This window comes from Apteryx mantelli, chromosome 19, assembly GCF_036417845.1.
Source record: "Apteryx mantelli isolate bAptMan1 chromosome 19, bAptMan1.hap1, whole genome shotgun sequence".
Taxonomy (NCBI): domain Eukaryota; kingdom Metazoa; phylum Chordata; class Aves; order Apterygiformes; family Apterygidae; genus Apteryx; species Apteryx mantelli.
In genome coordinates this window covers 15,948,233-15,971,007 of record NC_089996.1, presented here as the reverse complement: position 1 = coordinate 15,971,007, position 22,775 = coordinate 15,948,233, and the positions used below count along the sequence as shown (strand labels likewise).

The 22,775-nt window shown below is 59.4% G+C and overlaps 1 long non-coding RNA gene across 1 annotated transcript in view; it reads left to right on the top strand.

Moving 5' to 3' along the window:
- LOC136993672 (uncharacterized) overlaps positions 1–22,234 on the top strand; it is a 54,401-nt gene extending 32,167 nt beyond the window's left edge. Inside the window, exon 3 of the long non-coding RNA XR_010886070.1 lies at positions 21,187–22,234. This is a non-coding gene — a long non-coding RNA (uncharacterized lncRNA). The remainder of the gene's footprint in view (positions 1–21,186) is intronic.
- The last annotated feature ends 541 nt before the right edge of the window (positions 22,235–22,775 follow it).

Sequence of the window (22,775 nt, the reverse complement as noted above, 5' to 3'; positions counted from 1 at the left end):
AGTCTCTTCTAAAGACGACATGTGCCCTGTCCAGGCTGAGGAGGAATCTTCCCCCCATGGGAGTAAATCGGCAGTGATGGGTTGGATGCAGGAATAAACTCTTGCCTTCTGGGGTATTGGTGCACAGTGCAGAGCTGCAGGACGGGCTTGGAGCTCTTAGCTATCTGCCTGGGAAGAGATCTGTGTAAAACTGCCCAAAAGAGGGTTAAGCCAGTGCTTTTTGCCTCCCCTTTGCAATGGCGCATGTGCTAGAAGCTGCTGATGCTCTAGGGCTTGGACTGAGCCCAGCAGGCGGTGGAGCTGGCACAGAGTGAGGGCATCTCATATCTGTGCTGCTTCTTTCCAGCTGATGGCTCTTTGGCCTTATGGGCCAGGGTGGCCTTCTGGAAGCTCCAGGTAGGACCATAAATAACCTTTCTTGGTGGTGGTTGTGAGGAGCTGGGTCCCAGCGGTGTTCCCAACCCAGAAGGAGGGACGGAGGGGTTTTGTGGATGGGGTTCGGGCTTTTGGAGGAGCGGAGTGAAGGTGGGGGCTCCAGCGACGGGGCTGGAGCGTGCAGCTGCTCTCTGCTCCTCGAGCAGTCACCAGACCTCGTCCCAACCCTAAATCCAGGTCATATGAATCTTTATTTTTCTTTTCCTCTCCCGCCTGGAGTCCGCTCTGTTCGTTTTGGTTTCAAGTGAATGAACACGCAATAAAGGAGACTTGCATTCCTCCGTGTAATCTTAGGCAAACACGGCCTGGCTGCAGTTTCTCAATTAAGCAGAGTTTCTTTTTCCTTTCATTGCCCTTTCCCTGGCGTCCTAATTGGAGGTGCTGAGTCCGGTCCCGCTGCCCCGCGGTCTGGTCTCTTTGCAAAAGCAGAGCTCTGGCGTTGCAAAGCCGGGGCTGGGAGGGAGCTCGGAGCCGTCTGCTGCAGCCCCCGCGCGGGCTGCGTTGCCCTCGGCCCGCAGGCAGCTGCCCGCGCGAGCGGCGTGCTCGAACCCCGGCAATTGGGATGAGGGCTCGGGAGCAGGGAGTTTGCAGGATTCGACCATGCCTGGTACCACGGTCTGTTCCCTTCCTTGGCGAGGCACCTTGCCCTGGCGGGACCACGGTGCTGCAGGGGATGTGCTACAGGACTCGGCAAAGTTTACGGGACTTCTTAAGTTTCACCCAAACCTTTTTCTTCCCCTCCTTTCTTCCCCCCTCCTCCTTTTCTGTTAAACAAAATTTCAGTTTGGAGCCACCAAAAACAGCCTGTCTCTTAAAAACTGAACTTTGCTACAACGCTAAAATAAACACGGGGTTACCGCCGCTTGCGTGCAACTGCTCTCAGCTGCTGCGTGGAGCGAGCGGAGAAGGTGGCGCTGGATTTTGGGGCAGGCACATGCACCGAAGGTGTGAAAGCGTGTCTGCGGCGGGGCCTCTGCCCCGGCGCCTGGACGGGGTCTGTCCGTGCCCGCAGGTGCTGGCTTTGCAGGCAGCTGCTCCCAGCCTGCCGCCAATACCCTGGATCGCAGCTTTTCCCCCCCAGAATTTGGGTAGTTACCATTTTTTATTTTTTCATACGGGTGGTTTCTAGCCCCCTTCGCACCGTGTCCTGGCTGTCCTTCCCCGCGCCGGCGCGCGCCCTCGGCTCGCCGGGGCAGGCGGGTCGCTGCTGGCCCCGAGCGCCCTGCCGGCGGTGGTGAGTTACGGGGCAGGGTCAGGTTTTATGGCCGCTTTGCGCTGCAGAGGTGACAGTAAATTCATGCTTTAGCCTTCTCTTCGGAAGGGCTCGGAGCTGCTCCTGTGATCTGCAACGTCTCAAATGGACATTTTCCTTCCTGACGGACCCCCAAGGGGACTCCGGATTCCACCCCGAGCCTCTCGCTGCCCTCTAATTTGGGGATGGAGGGATGTGTGGATGTGGGCTCAGAGCACAAACCCTGCGTGGAGAGGGAGCCCTGGGCGGTTTGGGTTGTTCTTGCGGAAAGCTGACACGGAGTGACCCCCGTGTGTGATCCGAGCCCTTGGGCAGCTGGATCCCTGCCGGGGTGGCCGTGGGCCTGTGGTCCCGGCAGGCTCTGCTTGGCCATGTGTAAATCTCGAGCTGGGCGTGTGGGTCTGCAATTCGCCCCAGTGCCCCAGCTTTGCCCCTCCGGGCCCCTTTTCCAGCAGGGTTTGCATGGGGAGCATTTCTGCACCAAGAAAACTGTTGGAGCTCTTGGAAAAGGGGGCGAGGAAGTGGGATAGGAGCTGAACGGGAGCAGGGTAAGGGAGCAGAGCGTTCCCCAGGCAGAGCTTTTCCCTGGGGCTTCAGCGAGCGACTGCTGGAGTGCACGTGTGCTCTGCCTGCCGCACAGCAGCGCACTCCTGGCACCGTTTTCCAGGCTCCCTTCAAAAAATCACTGCCACCGCTTTGCACAGCAGCGAGCATCCCGTGCCCGGTGGGATGGCATGCGCAGGGTCCCGCGGGGCCGGGGCCACCCGGACAGTGCTGCGCATGCTGCAGCTGCTGGCACCTCCGCGTGCGGTCAGGGCGTGAGAGTGTCCCAGAGAGGGCGAGAGCCGCTGGGGCTCCGGGAGAAACGGCACGCGCGGCTGGGAGCGCTGCGGCACCGGTGGCCCCAGGGAGCGGGGCGCTCCCCTCCGGCCCCTCCGGATGTTTGCGCCGTTTTAGGAGGAGCGGCGCGAGCTCGCTGCGCTTGCAGCTTAGCCCGTTTATTCAGCGAAGGGAGGGGGTTCAGGCGCTGCGCTGCTGCGCCCCGGGGATTTGGTGCGCTGCTTGGAAGCGCTCTCCGGTTTGAAGCCCGGCGGGAAGGACGCGGGTGGGCGGCTGGCGGCGCGAGGAGGTTCCCTGCCCCGGGTGCGGGTGGGCACCGCGCGGCGGGCGCTTGGCTGGCGGGACGGGAATGCAGCCGGCGCGGCAGGCGGCAGGTACGGACACGACGCGGCTCCGCTCGCAGATGTGCGGTTAGGCGAGAGGAGATTGCAGATGTTCCTGGAATTCCCAAACCGGATGCGGAGCAGCGAACAGGATGCAGCGGGGGCGGAGGCTTGCCGGGAGCTCGGCATAATGAGAGGATCGGGTTTTGCCCTGCCGCAGCTCCCTGCTCGCCGCTGCGCTCGAGGCGCGCCGGGTCTCCGCGGGTCATTCCCCGAGCCCGCGACGGCCCCGTTTCCTAGCAGGGACAAGCAGCTCTCGGCCCCGGGGCGAGGACACCGGGATGCAAGCTCCGTGCAGGGGTCGCTGCCCGTCCTGCCGCGGCCCCGCCGTGTCTCCGCCTCTCTGCTCTCCTGTTTGTGGGTGGCTTTTCCTCTTGTTTTTCCAGCTGATTTTTCAAGAAAATAAGCTGCACTCGTGTGAGCTGAGTTGACCTGCCTGGCAGGTTGCACAGTGCAGGGAGCATCTCCTCTCCTCTCCTCTCCTCTCCTCTCCTCTCCTCTCCTCTCCTCTCCTCTCCTCTCCTCTCCTCTCCTCTCCTGCTCCTGAAGTTGAGCTGAGAAGCATCGTGAGCAGGGCCACGGGCAAGGGGGTGCGCGCAGTTCCCACGACGTGTGCTCGGGAAGCTGTCCGCGCCGGCAGGACACCTGCCTCGTTTCAGCCAGCCGGACAGGTCCCTGCAGGTGCTGCTCGGCTCTGGCCCGTCCCGGCTCACGGGGGGGCCAGGACCAGGTTCGCGAGCAGGCGTACAGCTCCGAAAAGCAGAGCGCGGCCAGCTGAGCGTCCCGCGGAAGGCAGGCGCGGGCGCCGCTTGCCTCCTGGACGGCGCTGCCGTGCGCAGCCCTGCTCGCGCGCGCCGGGGCCGGCGGAAGGCGCTCAGCCGCAGCGTGCGCTCGGGAGCGTTTTACTTAGTACCCCGGGGAGCACGTCCGCCGTCCCTGCCAAGAATTCAACATCTGCACAACTGATACTTGGCAGGAAATTTTTAAAATTCATGTTTGTTCCCCGAGGTGAGGAGGGAAAGCGCCTGGATCTGCAGATCCGTCTCCGCTCTGTCCCCAGGCCGGGAAGGAGCAGGACTGCAGTGCACGAGCCAGAGGGGCACGGAGCAGCCTGGGGCCCTGGGTGCCTTCCAGCGGGTGCACAGGTGGCATCAGGGGATGCCTGGTGACCTGTCCCCACGTCCCCATGGGGGAGCGGGGCAGGCAAGGCCAGCGTGGCGAGGGCTGGGAGACCCCGGCGGCGGTGCAGGACGGCCGGGACCGTGCAGCGCCATCCGCTCGAGCAGCTCCCGGCCCGGGGCCGGCTCTCGTGGGCGGCTGCGGAGCCTTTGAGACCCCCGGTGCTCTGGCGGTGGGGCCGTCGGCCAGAACGGGCTCCTGGGTGCTGCAAAGCAGCTGCTTAAAGCCTGCGAAGCTGTTCCCTTCGCGCAGGGCGGAAATGCCTCTTTCCTGCATCGTCAGGTCCTGATGCTTCAAACGAGAGCCTGACTCGTTTGACTGTTGTTCCGGCCCTAAATAACCCCCCGATTCGAGCGCAGCCGGTAAACACCCTCGGTTTGCAAGAGGTTGTCGAGCTCCTCGGCCCCCCGGCCGCGTTCGGGAGCCGCCGGTGCCGTCACCCGTCGGAGGCGCGTGCCGCGGCTGCCGCCTGCTCGCTCCCAGGGCAGTGCCTTTCCTCCCCCCCCCCCCGGGTCACCTGGCGATCGCCATGGCGATAATCCTCCCCGAAACAGCAATAAATAAAGAGCAGAACCGGTTGGACCGAAAGTGCCGCCGCTGCGGCGGGGGGAGCCGGCGGCGTGGCGACGAGGGCGCCGGGGCTCGCGGGGAGCTGGCGCGGCTCTCGGGCACGCTCTGCTCCGACGAAGTGGCGGGGGAGCACGGCGGCGTTTAATTAACCGTTCGTCACCGCCGTCCTGCGCGAGGTTGGGCGAAGCTATGCGCTCGGCAAGAAGAGCTCGCCCGAGCCGCCCGCGGGCGACGGGGCGCGAGAAACCCGGCACTGGGCGCCTTTCCCGGCGGCCGCAGCGCAGCACTGGGGAGAAGGGGGTGGCAGCGAGGGACACTGTCCTCTTTGTCCCCCTCCTCGGTCTCTAGAGGAGGTGTGAACCGAGAGCTGCATCATCCAGGAAAAATCCTCTTCCCCTTCCTCAAACCACAGGGAACGCGCCAGGCTCGTGACTTGGATGGAGTCGCAGAGCTTGTGGGTTTTCTTCCTTTCCCTGCCGGTTGCCTTTGCAGCGTCTGTCTGTCCCGGCTGGCTTGTATTTTGGGTAAAGCCCGAGAACACTGAGTTTGCTTTGAGAAACGTCCCCCTGGGCGGACCCGGCTGGGGGAGGCGGTGGCCGGGCAGGGAACTGTGCCGCTCCTGTTCCGGGGCCGCGTTTGAAGGTTTCTGTGGTCGGCGCGCGGGCTGCCCCCGAGGACCCCGGGACGTTTGGCGTGAGCTCCTCGGGCTGCTCGCTTAGGGACCACCAGCGAGCTCCCGAGGACCTCAGGCGTCGGGCTGCGGCCACCTTTTGATATCCCGAAGGCAAATATCGAGGAACCCTTTGGCGCGGGGGGAGCGGGAGGACGGGGCGTTCCTCCGGCGCCGGGACCCGCCAGGATGAAATGCTGCCTGCTTTTCCGTGGGGTGGCACGTAAAAGGTGCGGGGAGGGCATTAACGCGGGGACCCGGAGCCCCGGCTGCCTCTGGGAGACCACCAGAGCTTCGCGGGGCCTTTGGACAGGGCAGCACGTATTCCTCCTCCTGCCTTCATCTTTAAATACCACCCCGCAGATTTGAAGGAAAAAATAAATGCACTTGAAATGGCATCATTTTGTGGTGTCTTTAGGACTATTTATATTTTTTATTGCTCCCACAGTTTTTATATAATAACCTTTTTCATGAAAACTTCAGTGCATGTGTGTGTGTGTGTAATTAATACGTGCATCATCTTCAGGACACAATTTTATAGCTGGATTCAGAGCCGTGGCACGAGGCGACTGGGTTCCCGACTGCCATCATACTTTGTACTGTGCTGGTCCCAGCGACATTTAAGTTCTCCCCGGCCAGCTCCAGGCTCCAACACAAAGCTTTTCGCCCCGTTCTGGGCTAGTTTGACCTCCCGTATTGCAGGCTGCGATGGAGGCTGTAAACTCGGTTGGGTGAGTTATTGCGAAGAGCGTAGTTGCTTCCCGCCTGCGAGTCACCCAGTGTCGCGTGAAAATAGATTTCCCAGCGGTGAAATAAGTTAAACTTCCAGAAAGCTGCTGCATGGGATGAATCTCCGGGAGAAAGAAGGGGAGGAGGTGGGGGGAGCCCGCGGAGGTTTCCCAGGAGGCCGGTGGCTGTAGCGAGGCCGGTCGGAGGCGCGGGGGGAGCAGGACAGCCCGGTGCAGGCTGTGATGCACTGGGCACGGTGGCAAGGACACCGCTATCTGCAGGGAAACGTCACCTGGAAAACCGGCTTGAGATGCTCCGCGTAGCTGAGGGAAATGGCTCATGTGTTTATCCCTACGGATAAAATCTCACCCCGCTGGAGCTTTCGATGTTGACTTCACTCAAAGCAGGGTTTTTCCGGTAGATGTTGTGGCCAGAAAGTGGCTGTTGTGTTGCCTGCTCCGACCCTCTCCGCAATACGGCCCTGGGACGTAACCTGGTAGCTTCACTCCTCTGCTCCGAGCAGACTCGGATCTCTTCTTCCATTTGGGAAACGAACCCGATCTCTCAACTTCCAACGGTAATGCAAAAGGAGCGTTTGATGTTATGTTCCTGCTGCCAAATAGCCTGGAGACCCTTGACTTCCTACGAGCGAGACAGTGCAGGTGTTAACTGCCTTTCCGTGGGATACGGCACCCGGCACGTTCGGCTCTGGAGTGAGGATTTCAGCTTCAGCAGAACTGAGCTGCCTCTGAACGACGTTCAAACCACGGGCTTGTACCAGGCGTCTTCTGGCCGCTTCCGTGCCTCCTCCTCCGGCGCGCGCAACCGGCCCTCCCTTGGCCTCGCTTTTGCATGGCTGTTTGCTCACGATTTGGGGCAAAAGAAGAAATTAACTTAGCCTTGAAAAACGACTTTTGTATCAGTTTTCTCATGGGAAGCCGGGCGTGCTGCGTGCCATCAGAGTTACCTCCTGGTGTCTCGGAGCGACATCCGAAATTCTTAGGAGCTGCAACGCTTGGGAAACCCCATTTGGGCAAATGTTTTCAATGCCCAGCCTCCCGCTCGTCCAGCCCCTCACCTTGCATGAAGACCCACCTGGAGATGTGGGTCTCGTTTCATGTGTTGGGTGTTTTTTTACTCCCAGTGCCACCAGCTAGCCGTATATCATAGATGCATTGCAAAACTGGTGACAACTTAGTGACACCGCGTGTGTGGGAGACGAGCGGGGGGGGACGTAAAGCAGCCGGAGGGTTGGGTGGGTAGAGCCTTAAGCCTGACTGCTGCTGTTTAATATCTGTGGTCTAAGTGCAAATGGAGCAGGCTCCAGCTCCAGCGTGTTTGTCTTGGAGATTAAATCTGGAGAGCCCCCGGTCTCCAAGCCCATGCCGGGAAGAGAGGGGCGAGGAGGGGGGGGAGGGGAGCGGAGCGCTGCGCGTGCATGCACCGCTTTAACCCTCTGGAAGCTGCCGGCTGGCCGGAAGGCGAAGCGTTCGAGGGCGAACGCAGGTGAGGATGGAGGAGTCCAGGTCTTGGCAATGGCACGGCCTGAGCGGCGACACCTGCTTGTGAATCTTTCCTTGCTCTTGCTGTAAGGTCGAGCATCACCACGGCCTTGCACGCGGCCACGCAGGCGTCGGGAGCCCTGGGCTCCCGGTGCGGCGGTCCCCGGCTGCAGGGATTCGCCCCTCCTGCCCTTGGGTGCGGCTGCAGCAAAATGCTTCCAGGGAGGCTTGTCTGGAGGCTCAGGGGCCGGGGGATCTCCTCTGCGTCGCACAGCCTGGCAGCGGGGCACACATGGGGATGGGTTTCCATTCCCCGTCCCTCCTCCCCCTTGTTGCTGGAGGTCCCACGCATTGCAAGGTGTTTCTTGGCTCTTCTGATGGAGAGTGCGCGAGGCTGTCCCCAGCTGACTGGCTCATCCGGGTCTGGAATTGGGGACTGCCTGCAGGAGAGATGCTGTAGAGCTGCTAGAAAGCAGGAGAACCTTTAGGGTCTATGTCCCCTACGTGTCGTTTCATCTAGTCCTTCCCTGCTCCCGTGACCTGATCCGTTGGACAGGTTAGCTGGATGGCACGGGGGTTGCCAACATTAGAGGAAGCGTTTTCTTCCCTGTCCTCCATGGCCAAGTATCTAAAGGTGTCCAGCTCCTCTGAGAGCCCTCCTGGAGGCTGGGTGAACCTCTCCTCCAGCTTCTGCTCCTGGTCTTGGCGTGGAAACCCCGGGCGCTTGGGGCTTGGCACCCGGCCTGTTCTGCTCCTCCCGTCCTTGGCTGGGCCGCGGCCCCTCGTTTGATCTCCAAGGAAAGATTTAATTAGATGAGATGTCGATCTCATCCTCTGGGAATTCTCCTCGTGGGCACGCTGCCCCAGGAGGTTTGGCAGCTGGGGTGAGGAGGAGGAGGAGGAGGGTGGCGGGAGGAAGGCCGGGCAGCGCCGTGTGCCGAGGGCTGGTGGGAACACAGAAACCGGGCTCGGAGCGGGCGTGGATGTCGAGCTCTCCGCGCGGAGCGCTGCCGCCGCGGGGCTGCCCGGGACGCGTGTGAGCGTGGGGCTGCGGTCGCCGCTTTGCTGCGGGACCAGGGGTCGGGCTGACGGTAATTCATCTCTGGGGAAAGAGGATGGATTTTAAAATAACATCGAAGTGGGTGTAGCTTTAAAAAAAAAAAAGTGCCCATATTTTGTGTCTGCAATCCTCCTGTTTTCACATAAAAATATCCTTTTTGGAAGCTTTCCTTGCTGTAGGTTGCTTTGCTGCTGAATGATTCCTTTAATCGAGGAGCAGGTCTCGGTGCTGCGGGCGGCAGGGGCCCTGCGCGGCACAAGCGCCTCGAGCCGCGGTGTGCGCGGACGCGGCCGGGCACGCGGGCGCCTTCCCCCACGGAGCGCCCCGGCTCCGCGGGAGGCAGCCTGTTAGAAGGGAATAGGCTGATCAATAAATCAAGGCACCTGAAAAATGAAACCAGGGGTTCGGGGGAGTTCCCCCCCCCCCCATTTCTCAATTAAAGCAAACAGAAATAAAATTGCAGCGGAGGGCAGTGAGCTCAGAGGCGGGCGGGCGCGCGCTTAAACGAGCTCGGTAAATTAAACTACGATGCTTGGAAGTGTTGAAAAGGGATCAGCGGTTCCCCGGCGTGGGAGGGGAGGGGGAGGCTGGGGGCGGCCCGGGCTCTGCTGGCTGCGGCAGTCTCCCATTTTCTGGAAGGTGGCTTTTCTCTGAAAAATCTGTCTTTATGCATTTCCTACGTTGGACGTCAAAGAAGGGAAGAAGATGCTTTTCAAAGGAAGGTTGCTCTGCCGTACGGGGAGTGCAGAAGCGCTTTGTTTCAGGTCCCAGTTTAGGTTCTGGTAGTCGTTTTTGCACAGTCTTGGTCAGCTGCTGAAACACCCATGCGGAGCATCGCAGTTCTGCGGTGCACGGCCGGGCCACGAGGGTCCTTTCCCACCAGGCACCAGCGTCCTTCCACTCGGGACAGGAATTGATCCAGCAGAAAAGCTGAACTTTGCAAGAGCAGAAAATCAGTGTGACGCAACTGGGCTCTTTCGGCTCCGGCACGGGACTGGGGCAGCTGGGGGAGCACGGGAGACGGTGGAGGATACCTGAGCCAGGTCGAGTTTTTCTGCCTCTTCACCCATGTTACAAATCTCTGCAATTGGATTTGGCACGCCGTTCGAGGGCCGAATTCCCACCTAGCGTGGAGCAGTCGCTTCCAGCTCTCGCCTGCCCTCTCCCAGACACTGGCGCGCTCGCGGCAGGCCATGCGTGCAGAAACGTGCTGCCAGCAGAGCATCTCCTAGAACTACCCAGCAGAGCATCTCCTAGAACTACCCAGCAGAGCATCTCCTAGAACTACCCAGCAGAGCATCTCCTAGAACTAGCCAGCAGAGCACCTGCAGCGAGGCCGGCGGGCATGCAGAAACCGTGCAAGAAAAGCGTCGCCCTGCGGCGAGCGGCCGACGGCAGGAGCAAGCCCATAGCGTGGTGGCCCCACTTGCGTCCTCCATCCACAAGTAGAACAGAAACTGCTTCCTTGCCTGGTTTAAAAAAAAAAAAGAGGGATTCCAAGCATTTTCCCAGTGCACATCAGGCTGGAAACCGGTGCTCCTGAAGGTTTTTGCAGCGGTGGGGACGGGCACGGCGTGGCCGGGGCTGCTCTTGGGGGTGGCTGTGGGTAGGACACGGAGTTGCACCGAGGAACAAGGAGCTTTTTACTTGGATACTTTTTTCCTGACCTACATTTTTATATTCCTGCATAAAGTTTAAGTTTCAACCAATTGGCACTTTCCAGCGAGTAACAGTTTCAAAAAATTCCTGACTAATTCTAGGAAATGCTCTGCTGAAAGTACATTTCTCCGTGCCCTTTCCTGAGGTCGCTGGAGAGGCTGTCTCAGGTTTGGAACGTCTTCTGCTTTCTTTTCCGCTGGGAACGGTCTGGAGGGACCTGCCACGAATCCTCAGGGGTCACCAAACCGTCGCCTTAAACCTTCCCAATCCCAGGACTGAATTTTGGAGCCATGAAGGGAAAAAACCCAACTCCTTTGAAGCCTTGCACGACTTCCATTATATAAAAGCTAACAGGAATATTGGAGTAATATCACAGGAAAGCGTCCTGCATGGAGCTGACAGTGTAGAAACACCAAACTGTGTCTCCATTAAACCCCAGCAGATGGACCTTCCCACTTGGGATTGTCCGGGAGAAACGTGATACCGTGTAACGGGGTGGTGTTGGCCCAAATGGGCCCAAACGCAGTTGCACGTGATTAAATTTCGCTCGCGGAATGGTCAGAAATAGGCTTGTGTTAACAGGGGATTTCTGAGCAATAAAAAACGCTGGTTTTTTTTAAAAGGCTATTAGAATTATTTTTGAAAAACTTGCTTTTCCCCCAGAGCATTCCACAGTTTCAACCAATTCAAATTAAAACACACAAAGACCTTTTTCTTGTATTTTATCCCTTTCGTTTGCAACATGGCAGGGCTGGCAGGCGGGGGGATTAATTTCCGCATCGCTTGGTTTTCAGTTTTAGTCCTCAGGGTAAAGAGTGAATTAGGAGAAGGCGAAAGCGGGGCAGGGAAGGTGCCGTGCCGCAGCCGAGCAGCCCCGGCGGAGGCAGCCGGCGCCCGGCCTGTCCCGTCCCCGCGCACCTCGCGCCCTCTCCCTCTGCCCTCTTTTCGGCTCCTTTTGCCCCGGAACAGGAAGGAGCCGGTTAGCACCTGCAAAGCCCGGAAGAGAAAAAGCGGTCGGAGAAATGCCAGACGCCACCCTGGGTGGGAAAAACAGAAATAAGATGCACAAAGAAGTTAAGTGGGGGCCTTTCTGTTCCTCTTAAAGTTATTTAATCATAGTAGTCAAGAAAAAAAATGCCCATTTTTATGCCGTACCATTAGAAACGGAAAGGCCAGTTTGTCCATGGTTCAGGCTTCTGCCCTGATTTATGCGCCTGAAGGATTTTTGTCGTTGCTCCCTGGTTTTTATGCTAAGGCTCCGGAAGGGACGCGTGGCCCAGCTGCGCCGTTCCAGGCGGAGGGCGAGGACGGTGGCGGAGGCTCCTCCGGGACCGCTAATCCTGGCCTGGGGGCCCGTCTCACCGGAGAGGGGAGGCGACTTTCCCTCTCGCTCCGGCGCTGCAGTCCGTTGTGGGAATTAAAGAGCGTTTTGCTGTGCTAATTTACCGCAGCAGATTGTATAATTACCTTTTTATAGGGATGGGTGTGTTCCGGGTTTTCCTGTTGCACTGCAAAGGGGTGTGTGTGTGTGTGTGTGTGTGTGTGTGTGTGTGTGTGTGTGTTAGCGGTTTGGCACACCTGGCTTTTGCCGGGGGTTTGCTTGGGAATCTCAGGCGCATCGCTGGGGTTTGGGCTTTGCCATGGCTCCTGCTCCGGGGGCACCGGCGCATCCTCGCCCTCGCGGGAGGGGAAGGAGCCCGGAGGCGGCCGTGGGTGCAGATATTGCAGTAATAGGAAGAGCAGGCAGATAAGGCGGGTGTTTGGTGGCTCCCGTGGGAAGGTGTCCAGATCCGACGGATGCGAGAGCTGCCCGACGATAACAAGGAGTTAATCGCTTACAATTAGCGGGGTGTGACGGCTCGGCACCCGAGCGGGAGCTAAACTTAGCCCGGGATTTCTGGGGAGGGCAAGTCAGAGCACTGGGAGCCGGGCTGGGAGTGCTCTCGGGAGCGCCGATAGCCCTGGCGAGCCGATGCGCTGCTCCCGGCCGCCGGACTCGGCGGATGTCGGCGTCGGAGCCGGGCGGCGGGACGCGGCCTGGCCGGTGGGAGCCTGCCCCGGGCCCCCGTCGCCCCTGAGCGGGGCCGCGCTCCTCGCAGCCGGCGTTTCTCGCCCCGGGAAAGCGGCATGGCCCGCGCTGGCGCTGGGATCGTGCCGGGGCAAGTTTCCTTGCTCCCGGATGAGTCTCTGCAAACATCTTTTCGTCTCCGGCGTGAGCTCGTTTTTCCCATTGCACGAGGAGAGGGAAGCTGGTGCCGACGGGGCTCGTTCCCGCAGGTACGAGCCAGCCTGCGGGCGGCTTTTTCTCCCCTCCCTCGAGGATGTTGCTTCCTTCTCACTAAAAGCCTCGAAGATAAAGATCATAAAGTCGCGGTTTGAGCTGGACCGCAGGGCCAGCCCTGGAAAGCTGCTGTTCCCGGCAAGGGAGGCGGGATGCGGCCCGCCGAGGGGTGGCGAAGCACCTTGCCTTCCGCCCCTCCGCGCTTGTGCTCCGGGGCTCGGGGGCTGCCGGTGCCGGCTCCCGGCTGTGCTCCTGCGCTTGATATCCTCGTCTTCTCGGGCAAAACGAAGGGGGGGAAGGGGGCCACAGAGATTTAATCAGCTTAGGGTCAGAACAGGAAAAAATACTGCTTAAATTGGTAATCCCCCGGGACAGAAATCAGCTCAAAGCTGCAAAACGAATTTGCAGCCTGATGGTTTTTCCTCCCTGCTGCTCTCCAGCAGAGCAGGTAGCAAAGGGCGGCGGGTGGCCGGGAGGGCTCCTGCCTTCGGCGAGGGCAGGACTCGGGCCGGCACGGCTGGAAAGGAAAGGAAAACTGAGGGTGCTTTTGCACCCGTGTCTGGAGAGACCGCCTATATTCTAGGAAACATCCTCATCCACACGTGAGGGCTTTTGACTTCCCCAGGCAACTGGGAGAACCGCTCATCCTTTGGCACCTGCAGGATGGGACCCTGCACTTTGCCTGGCTGAATCTACAGCCTCGCCAGGGTCCGCGCAGGGACGTTGTGCCGTGTTTTGCCTGTCCTGCGAGCCGGTGCACCGCTGCGCCAGGACGGGACCGGAGAGAGGGCGTGTGAGAATAAGGACATCCACCCCTTTAATCCCTTTTATCCCGCGTGGATGCGGGAGGTGCTGCAGAGCAGCCCGGAGGGACGTTGGCAGCGCTGTGGGGCCGACGGGAAGCTCGTGTAGCACCTGCCCCCAAACAGCCCTGGGTGCTCAGCGCGGTCCGTCCTGCAGGGAGGCTTTTGGTGCAGGTTCCCTGGGCGCCGTCATTCGGATCAACTCTCCTAACGGGCCCTGGGGGCCTCCCAGTCTGTGGATCTATTAATTATCCGAGACTTGCGTTTTATCAGCCTGTTTGCAAATCGCTTTCCAGCGGAATTGACTTGGCTCCAGCCATAACGGCACGGTGAAATGCGTAAAGCTGCTTACAGAGAGCTGCTAAGCTTTGCTGCTCTCCCGCGAGGTGGGAAGCAGGCAGCCTTGCTCAGCTCCGAAGCTCAGCTCCTGCTTTCCCGTGAGCGCCGCCGGGCCGGGGGGAAGCGGCTCTTGGCAGATCAGCCCGTCCCCGGGCTGCCAAGCCCCTGCCGTCCTGCCCGGCCTGTTTCGAAGCACGTAAATCCGTTCAGGATACGGGGAGATATCTGAGGAGGTGGATTACACCTGCTGGCCTTGGAAAGGGAAGAGTTTGCTGCAGGATTAGGCAAGATCCCGGGGCGTTCTGGGGTTAAGGCTGCATTAGCCTGCTCCTAATAAAGAAGGATTTGGCTGACGGGAGGGAAGCAGGGCTCGCGCTGGCTGGGCGCGCGTGGGGCTGCTCGGCCCCGCGCCGGAGCTCCCGGCAGCGCTGCGTGTCGGCGGCGGCGGCGGTCTCGGCCGGGCTCACCAGGGACGTGACCTGCCGGGGGGCTCCAGCGTTTGCCATCCCTGTTAATGAAAGGAGGAAGGGGAAAAGTCCTTCCTGCTCTCGTTTGAGGATGCGAGTGTGGATTGCAAACCTTTTGGAGCGGTGAAGCAGCCGAAAGCACCGGGCTCCTCTCCGGGGAATTTCTAGTTTTCATTTTGGGTGCAAAAGGCTAACGAAGAGGCACCTTTCTGACACCGCAGTCTAGTGACTAGGAGGCTTTTTGGTGGCCAGACTCAGGCCTGGGGAGGCCACAGCTCGTGGGCGATGTCTGTGGCCATCATCAGGTTGTGGTCACTGATTTTGGGGTTTCCTCCCCAAATAAGCTGAGACTCCAGCTTTTTGGGTGCTCGCTTCCCGGCTGTCTGCGGTGGGGACCGGCGGGGGCCCGGCAGGAAGAGCAGGATTGCTGGGAGGGAAGCGAGGTCCGTGCTCGGGGAGCACCGTCTTGCTGCTTAGGCCCATCGATCCGGCTCGCAGCATCGTGGCTCTGGGGACGCTTTTAATAAAGGAGCCAGAGCTGCCGCCAGGTGCCCGAGCCTGTGTGAAACCTGCCTCCAGCCTCCCCTGCGAGCGCGTTTCCCACGTCCTGACATCATTCTCCGCTTATCACCTTGTTTTAAAAATGAAGGAGAATAGGACTTTCTTCATTCCTTCATCTGCCTGTCAGTTTAAACGTGACACTTAACATTGCTTGAAAGAAAGAGTGGCCTTTTCTCGCTGGGCAGGAGGGGTAAAAATTGCTGGAAAGAGCCAGAGGTGACGGCACCAGGTCCCCTCATCCCACAGCCAGAAGAGGTTGGAATATGTCTGCAAGGAGAAGGTTGCGGGAGACGTTTCTGTTGGGTGGTCGTGGTTTTAGTCTCGCTTGTTCTGGGGCGAGGGCCCGCGCTGAGGTTTCGGCGGGCTTGCCGCGACGCTGGGGGGAGGCGGAGACGCGGGCCCTCGCTGCAAGCTCTGCCTGCGAAACATCAGAGGCCGGTGGCAGCTCTTTCGGGCAGCGGGTGCCTGAGCGGTGACGAGCCTGTGCTTTCCGCGGTTAATTAGCCGGGTGCCTGGTGGGAGCCCCGGCGGTGAGGTGCACGGGGTGCGCTTGGCCGGGGCAGCGCCGGGCGAGCGCGGGGGGCTCGAGGGACGTCTCGCCGCGGCAGGGCAGCTGCTCGCCGCCGGGCACACAGGAGCCACCCGGGACGCGGTTACTTATTAACGCGCTTGCGGCGCGGGCGGCATGGGAACTAAACATCTGCTCGGCTTCCTCTGGCCTAAGGAGCTTTAACGACATCTATTCGGAGGCTGCCGGGGGGTTTTGGCATGGCTTCTGTATCAAATGCTTAGGTTAGTAAACGAAGATAATCTGTTTGGGCTGAAACTCCCTGAATTAGGTCGACGCTCGCACCGCGGAGCCTGGCGGTTTGTTTAGCAGTGCTTGTGCCGCAGGGCTGCCCGAGGATGGCGGCGGCGCCCGGGGCCCCTCTGCAGCGGGCATTAAGCCTGCTCCGAGGAGCGTCCGAGGCGGCGGGACGGGCGAGCGGAGGGGCCCTCTTTGCTGGAGAGCACGTGGCAGGGCCGAGCGGGGGTACGTGCCGCTCCGCTCCGCTCCCGTCCGGGGCTTCTTCCTCTGCATCGCTTGGATTTCGTATGGGCACGATCCTTTCCCAGCTTTTATGTCAGAGAACCGGCCAACTCGTGTCAGCGCTGAGCCCCTTGGGAGGGTGCTGGTGGGTCACTGCTGCAGCGCCCACGCGCGTGCACGGGGGCCGCCTCCCTTGGAGGGTCCTCGTGGGCTTCGTGTCCCCGCGGCTCTCCCGGCCGGCTCGGCTCGGCTCGGCTCGGCTCGGCTCGGCTCGGCTCGGCCGGGCCGCCGGAGCGTGCGCTTTCCACAAGATGGAGCTGTGCGATGCCGCCCGGGAGCCGCGGCGCCGGGAGCGGGGGGCTGCGCCCGTCGGAAGGGCCGCGGGTCCCCACCGAGGTCTCCCGCGGCGCCCCGCAGCCGCTGCGCCGGGCCGGTCCCGTCCCGTCCCGTCCCGTCCCATCCCGCCCAGCGGCGCTTGCTGGGGATGGTGGGCCGGAGGTGGCGATGGCGGAAGCGGGTGCCGGATGCGGGATGTCCCCACGCGCGCTGCGCCGGGATGCACCGGCCCTCGCGGCGGCGGTGATGGAGCAGGCAGCGGGGCAAGGATCCGCCTGCACCGGGGAAGGTCTCCCGAGGATCTCGGAGCAGGGCCGCCCCGGCCGTCCTCTCCCAGTGAGCGCGGGAGAAGACGTCCCCATCCCGCCGGAGCGCGGGAGGAACGGGGGAGGCGCCGGGTGCCGCCGGCCGGCTTGGAGGAACGGACCGTCCCGCAACGGCGAGGAGGACGGGAGGACCCAGCCGCCAGGAGCCCCGCGTCCGACAGGGAGCCGGGCGACCCGGTGGACACCTGCGGACGGCATCCTCGAGGGAGCCGGCGGCACGCAGTGGCCTGCCGGGGGACTCGCTGGCGGCCGGTGGGGACAGCGGGCTGGGCAGCGGGCGTCTTTCGGAGGAGATAGGGCTGGCCCGAGCGCCAGGCTGGCCCAAGCTCAGGAGGATGTAGCGTATTGGCAGGCGAAGGCGATGACTCAACGGGTCTATTTCATCTCTCTTAGATCTTTTGCTTTTTTTCCTTTAATCCACTTGCCTCATTGACTTTATTTTACAATCCATTGCTGGGTTCACTGAAGAGCGCTTTGGTCATTAAGCACGTTGGGGCATGTGAATAAAACCTGCATCTCCAAACTGTAAATCGCTTCAGAGCCAGTATCAAGTCATTGGCTGGGATGTGAACGGGGCGACGCAAAACCTGCCCCGCGTCTCGCTCTCCTCCCCACCTCTGTCCTCCTCCATCTCCACGTTCTGGATGTTTTGAAGGGCAAGGGCCAACCAGGCTGTGCAGGACTGACGGCGAAACAGTCCCATCCCTTTGCAAATCCTTCGATGTGTCGGGGCCTGCGTTCCCCCTCGGCAGAGCTGGACGCGTCGGGTGTCTCCCGTGTCTTTGCCGAGGCGCGGGGCCGGGCTGAGCTTTGCCTGCGTGTGCACGCGGGGCCCGATGCAGAGGGGTGCTGGTGCAGGTGTGCCCGGGACCAGCTTCTGCAAACAGGATCCAGCTCTCGAGCTGCATTTTTCTAAATCCAGCCTTTCAGCTACAAAGAATTTCTGCTGTGAAAGTGGAACTGGGGCATGTCTGAGCAGGGCGAGGGGTCCGAGGGAGGGACACCCGGGAGAGGGAGTATCAGGGAGGTATTTCTAGCTGACGAGTGCTGAGTGAGCCATAACGCCGGTGCTGCCAGAATCGTTTCCCCGTCTGCTGGGTTCCCTTCCTGTTTGGCTTTGCTGCCCACACACTGTGCTCTCGAGCCGTCTGCAGCCACGACGCTCTCATCCTCAGGAGCCAAAAGTCCCATTGCTATTCCTTTTTGGAATAGCAAGCTTTGGTCTGTTCCTCTCTAGCACGTGTTTGAGGAGACAGGGCAGGAGGCAGGGGAGTTGGATCCCCAGCAAGCGCATCGCAACGCACATACGATCGTCATTACTGTTGCAAACTTAATGCCTCCTCCTCTGTTTGCTCTGGACGCCGTATTCCTCCTGGGCTGCTGCTGCATGTGGAGCAGCCTGTGCCCTTGCTGTAGTGTCTGACGTTTCTTCTCGCTCTCCCAGGGAGGTGTAGTGGGCTGGTGGAGAGGAGGAAAAACAACAACCCGGGGGCTGGTCTCCAGGAGGAACGTTAGGCACTGGAGACCTTGTGACTCGCTCCGTGTGTGGCCTGACTGGACGTGCTGTTCGCCCTCCTGGTGTCGGAGCGATCCAGGTCTTGGGTAAGCAGATGACGCCTCACTGGGGAGCATGTGGTTTGTGGGAGGCAGCTGGCCTGGAGGAAAAAATTGCACCTGGGATGTTACCCTCCACGTAGGTTTAGTCCTAGAGGATCTGCAGATGGTGGAGAAGGAGGGAGTTTGTTGTGAGCCGGGGTTTGGTTGGGTCGCCAAGGCTCTCGTCCTGTACTGGGGAGGGGAGGGTGATCTTTCATCGGGTGGCGTGTCTGAGTGCTCCGGTGTACAGAGTGTGGTTAAACGGGGGCACCCGGCGTGGTGTTGAACCTGCCCGTGCTTCCTTCCTCACCTGGAGAAAGGTGGCAATGAATAGCACACTTAATCCGTGCGGTCAAGAAATGCTAACATCCATGGTTCAGGTGGTGGCAAGGGTGGAAGGACGCCCTGCAGCAGTCACCTTGCCTGGGCTGGGCGTGTAACTCCTGCTCTCGGTATTTCCATCTTTGGGGCTGCAGCAGACACGACTGCGTAGAGGTTTCCGCATCGCTTGCTTGGTCCTGCAGCGCTCCGGTTTGCCTCTGCGCCTGCAGAAATGACCCACGCTGGCAGGAACGCGGGGCCGGGGTGGAGCCCATCAGGAAGCGGCTTTGATCTCCAGCGCTAACACGTTTTTCAAATGAGCCGCACAAATGACTGCCCTCCTCCCCCACCCCCTGCCCTCGCCGCCGAGAGGGAGATAACACATCAGAGCCTGCGCGCATAGCTGCGATAGCGCTCTTTTATGGAGGCTTGATTGCTACCAGCCATGCAGCTCGCTCCAGGGAACTTCAAAAGCAGCGCGCTGCACCTGCAACGCCCTGTGCAAAGAATCCTGAGCCGGGTGTTAGCACACACGTAGGTGTGCGTCCGTCCCGGTGGGTGCGCCTACGCCCAGTGCTCATTCACAAATATTTTTGCCCCGTCACATCTTCATGCTAGCGGCGGGTCGGTTTTGGTAGCTCTTCGGGGGCTGTTGAGGCGGTGCGAAGCTAGAGGCACGCACGGTGAGCCGCGGGGATGGATCCTCGGGACCTTCACGCTCCGCACGTCGGGCTGGCGGGCACCGGGTGCCTCCGTGGTGTCGCACCCGGCAATAAGGCACAGTGAAGTGGCAGCTCCCTCCCTGCTGCCCGCTCCCCGGCCCCGCTTCGCAGCGCTTCGGGGAAGCCCGGTGCATTTGGGGGATTGCAAGTTAGTGCCTTGCAAACCCTGCGACGCTCGGGAGGGAGGGAGGGAGGGAGGGTTTCCAGCCGCTCTCCGCATGTTTGCCAGCAGCGTGGGAGTTAACAGGCAAAGTTGGGGGAAAGAGGAGGAAAAGGGTTCGGACCTCCTCCGCTCCCCCCTGCCGTCCCCCTTGGCTGCTGCGATTTCATTGAGGCTGTGTATTGGCCTCCGGAGGATCGAGCTGGGTAACACCACAACATAAACAGAACATCTGGAAGCTCTTAAAGGGTTTTATTTTTTAACACATTTACAAGAGCCAGGGACACTTGCGCACAGCGTTTTGCAAACTTGGAGGCGCTGTGCTGTTTCTTTCCCCAAAAGCCCAAGAGCTGGTTGTCAGACCCTTCTCCTGGGAAAGGGGCATGGGGGCTATTTTATACCTCCACGCTATTTTATTGCCTCCACCTTCTCCTCTGTATTTCTGAGGAGTCGATATCTTGGTCAGGTGGTGCCAATCTTGCTTGCGTATTTCTTGCAAAGTCCAAAGCAAACAGATGATAAGTGCTGCAGGATAAACAAGTCCTGGGTATAAACCTCTACCCCTCTCTCTGTGCCCCCGGTTAATGTTGGAGCAGGGCAGGGATTTGGGCAGGGTTTGCTTGAAAACCTGTTGAATCTTATGGAGTGAATGGTGTGAGAATTCAAGAGCAGAGCAAATGATGAATATCCCCAAACAGGTCGAGATTTTGTCTGAGCCAAATGGGAGCTGGTTATGCCCCAGGTAGCGGTGGCTTTTGGAGTCCTCCAGCACATTGTGGGTCCTTGGAGACACGTGTCTATGCGGGGAGCCCTCCTGGATGGAGAGGGCTAAATGAGCTCCACTTCCACTCTGGTGACAGCATTTGCTGCCGGGCCGTGTTCTCTTTGCTGTTCTCTCTCCAAATGTCTCTGGCGGCTTCGGGAAAGGAGCCCCTTTCTCCTGGTCCTCCAGGACTCCCAGGACAGAAGCAAGTGCGTGGGGGCCTGGTGCAGGGCAGCCCGAAACTCCCAGCCCCTCAAAGAAGCTGCTCACAGAAGAGCTCCTCCCTGGGACTCCTTACCCTCGCGGCATGCACATGGTAGGAATGTGCTGCAAAGTGGGAAAAAAAGGCAAAAAAAAAAAAAAAAAAAAAGCCTGTGAACGTTCTCTGCAGTCTGCAGAACTCTGCTCTGGATGTGTGTCCAGCAGGATTCATATACAGCCATGGTCCTTTGCAACTACTTCGTTTCTTGCCTCAGCCCTGGTCATCCCTAAATCAGCCTCTGTCTCCTTCAAACGAGTTATTTGCCAGGGCCACCGACGTTTCCTGGCCCATATGTCATTCCTTGCACGCAGTCGCCAGCAGCTGGAAGAAGCCCTGGGCTGAGTCACATTGCTGTTGCTGGTCATTCTCTGGTTGTTTCCCAGGATGGGGTCGTGTTTATTCCTAACACGGCAATCCTGGAACCGAGGCCACAAACTGCATCCAAGAGCATTGAGCTCATATCAGGGATGGTGTTTAAGCCGTGGTTCCTGAACTGGAGGCTTATGAGCCTAACGGCAACTGAAGGTGGAAGTGAGGCTCAGGATCAGAAATGGGGAATGAGGGTATGTTGGGAACAGCGCACGCGTGTTGGCCGGCTCAGCGTGACACTGAACGTCCTGGCTGGCAGACGGCTCCTCGGCAGCCTGCTTAGACATGGACTTTGCAGCCTCACCTGGTCCATGCTGGGGCTTGATCCTCCAAAGCGTGGAGCGTGATCTGGAGGCCCTCGACTACGCTGAATTTAGGGTGAGCTCCAAGGCCCCAGTGCTGAAAGTAACTTTGCAGAATTGTGTTTTTAAGGGAGTCAGGAGGTCTGCTAGTGTGTCTCCTCTTTTACGCATTGCTTCAAACCTTTAATTTGGTAACAAAGAGGGATCTTGATCTGCTTTGTTACAACCAACCTGGACCTTGTGTTAATGCCATGTTTTTCCTTTCGCAGGGTCCTTGGAGAAGGCTCTGGGGTTTTGGGTCTGGGCCTGCGAGAGGAGAGCCACGGTGCTGCAGCGCAGACTGTGCCGAAACCCCTGGGAGCACCCTTCCAAGGACGGAGCTGCAAGACCTAGCGTGGAGAGAGGAAAGCCAGAGGGAAGCAGCCTGCCCTGCTCTCCCCAGAAAGCTAGGGAGCTTTCAGGAGCCGTGGTGAGCTCCTTCAACCAACTCTTGCCATGGAAAACAGCTTCAGCGCCAGCCACCCACTGTGCGTTTGCTGTGATTCACTTTCCCTGTGCTGCGAGGGGGGTTTCCTCCCAGCTCTGACCTCACTCAGCAGACTCCCACGCAGGGCCGAGAGGACTTAATTAGATGCTCTCTGCTGGGCTTTGGAAATGCTCTTCTTGGCCGGGTGACTTTCAAGCCGGATATGTGGGGCTGAATGGCTAAGTGCTTTCAGGTCAAACAGTAGCTTGATTTTCTTCCCTGTAAAGGACCAAGTGTTTCCCCAGTTCCAGGGAAGCAGCTGTGGAGTTGTTATTTATTTTATTTTATTTTATTTTTTAACTCCTCTGCTCTTCTTCCTGACTTCTTTCTGGATCTTGGGCTTTTCACGAGGATGGTTTGACCCAGCCTGGAGAATATGGCATTCACAAAAAGCAGATTCCTGCAGCGGGAACTGGAGAGGCAAAAGCCCTTGGAGCCGTGCAATGCGGGGAGCAGAACAACAGAAATTAAGCTGTCAGCAACTGGCCGGCGATTGGATTGCCCTGGGGCTTTAAACTCTTTGGGAGAGTCTTGCCGTCGGTCGTGCATTGTGTGGCCTTGCGTCCTTCGAGCCGGCGCGAGCCCAGCGCAGCGCAGCCGGCTCCTTGTGCCCTGGGAGGCTGAACGCCCGCTCCCCGAGGTGCACCCGCGCTCGAAAACTAGCCGAGGTGGGGTGAGAGGAGTGGGTGAAGGAATGCATTAGGCCTAACCGCAGCGAGCGGAATGTCAAGACGGGGAAAAATGTCACCCTCAGAAACAATTAAACTTCTTAATAAAATCCGTTGCCTTTCTGAGTGCTCAGTGTTCTTTTCCGTTTGCCTTGGCTCAGCCACACTTACATCATGGCCCTATCGGAGGGCCGCCGAGTGGATGAGTTTGATTGTACAGGAAACCAGTGCTCTGGCAAACTGCTCTGCCCTAATGAAGCAAGGCCAAGAGTTTAATGTCTTAGCTTTACAGCAGAATTCTTCCCTGTCCTCTCCCCCTTTCTGCAACCCTTAAACATCACCTCCTGCCTGTGCGACCAGGAGAGCTGCCTCTAGCATGCCTCCTGCTCCAAAAGCCACTGCAGTGCAAATTAATTCCCCTTAAACCGTGCTGTTTCAAGTCCCCGAACTGTGTGTTCTCTCCCACCCTGGAGAGCTGATGTGAAGCACGGGAAGGTGCTGTGTGGAAGTACAACATAAAAAGGCAATTTATTTAAAGGAGGTCTCTCTTTTTGCTTACTTTTTTTTAGGTTTAGATATTCATTGTAAAAAAAAAAAGGTGTCCTTTCATCTAAAAAGCATAGTAGAATCATAACCGTGTATTGGATATAAAAATGTTTGGTTC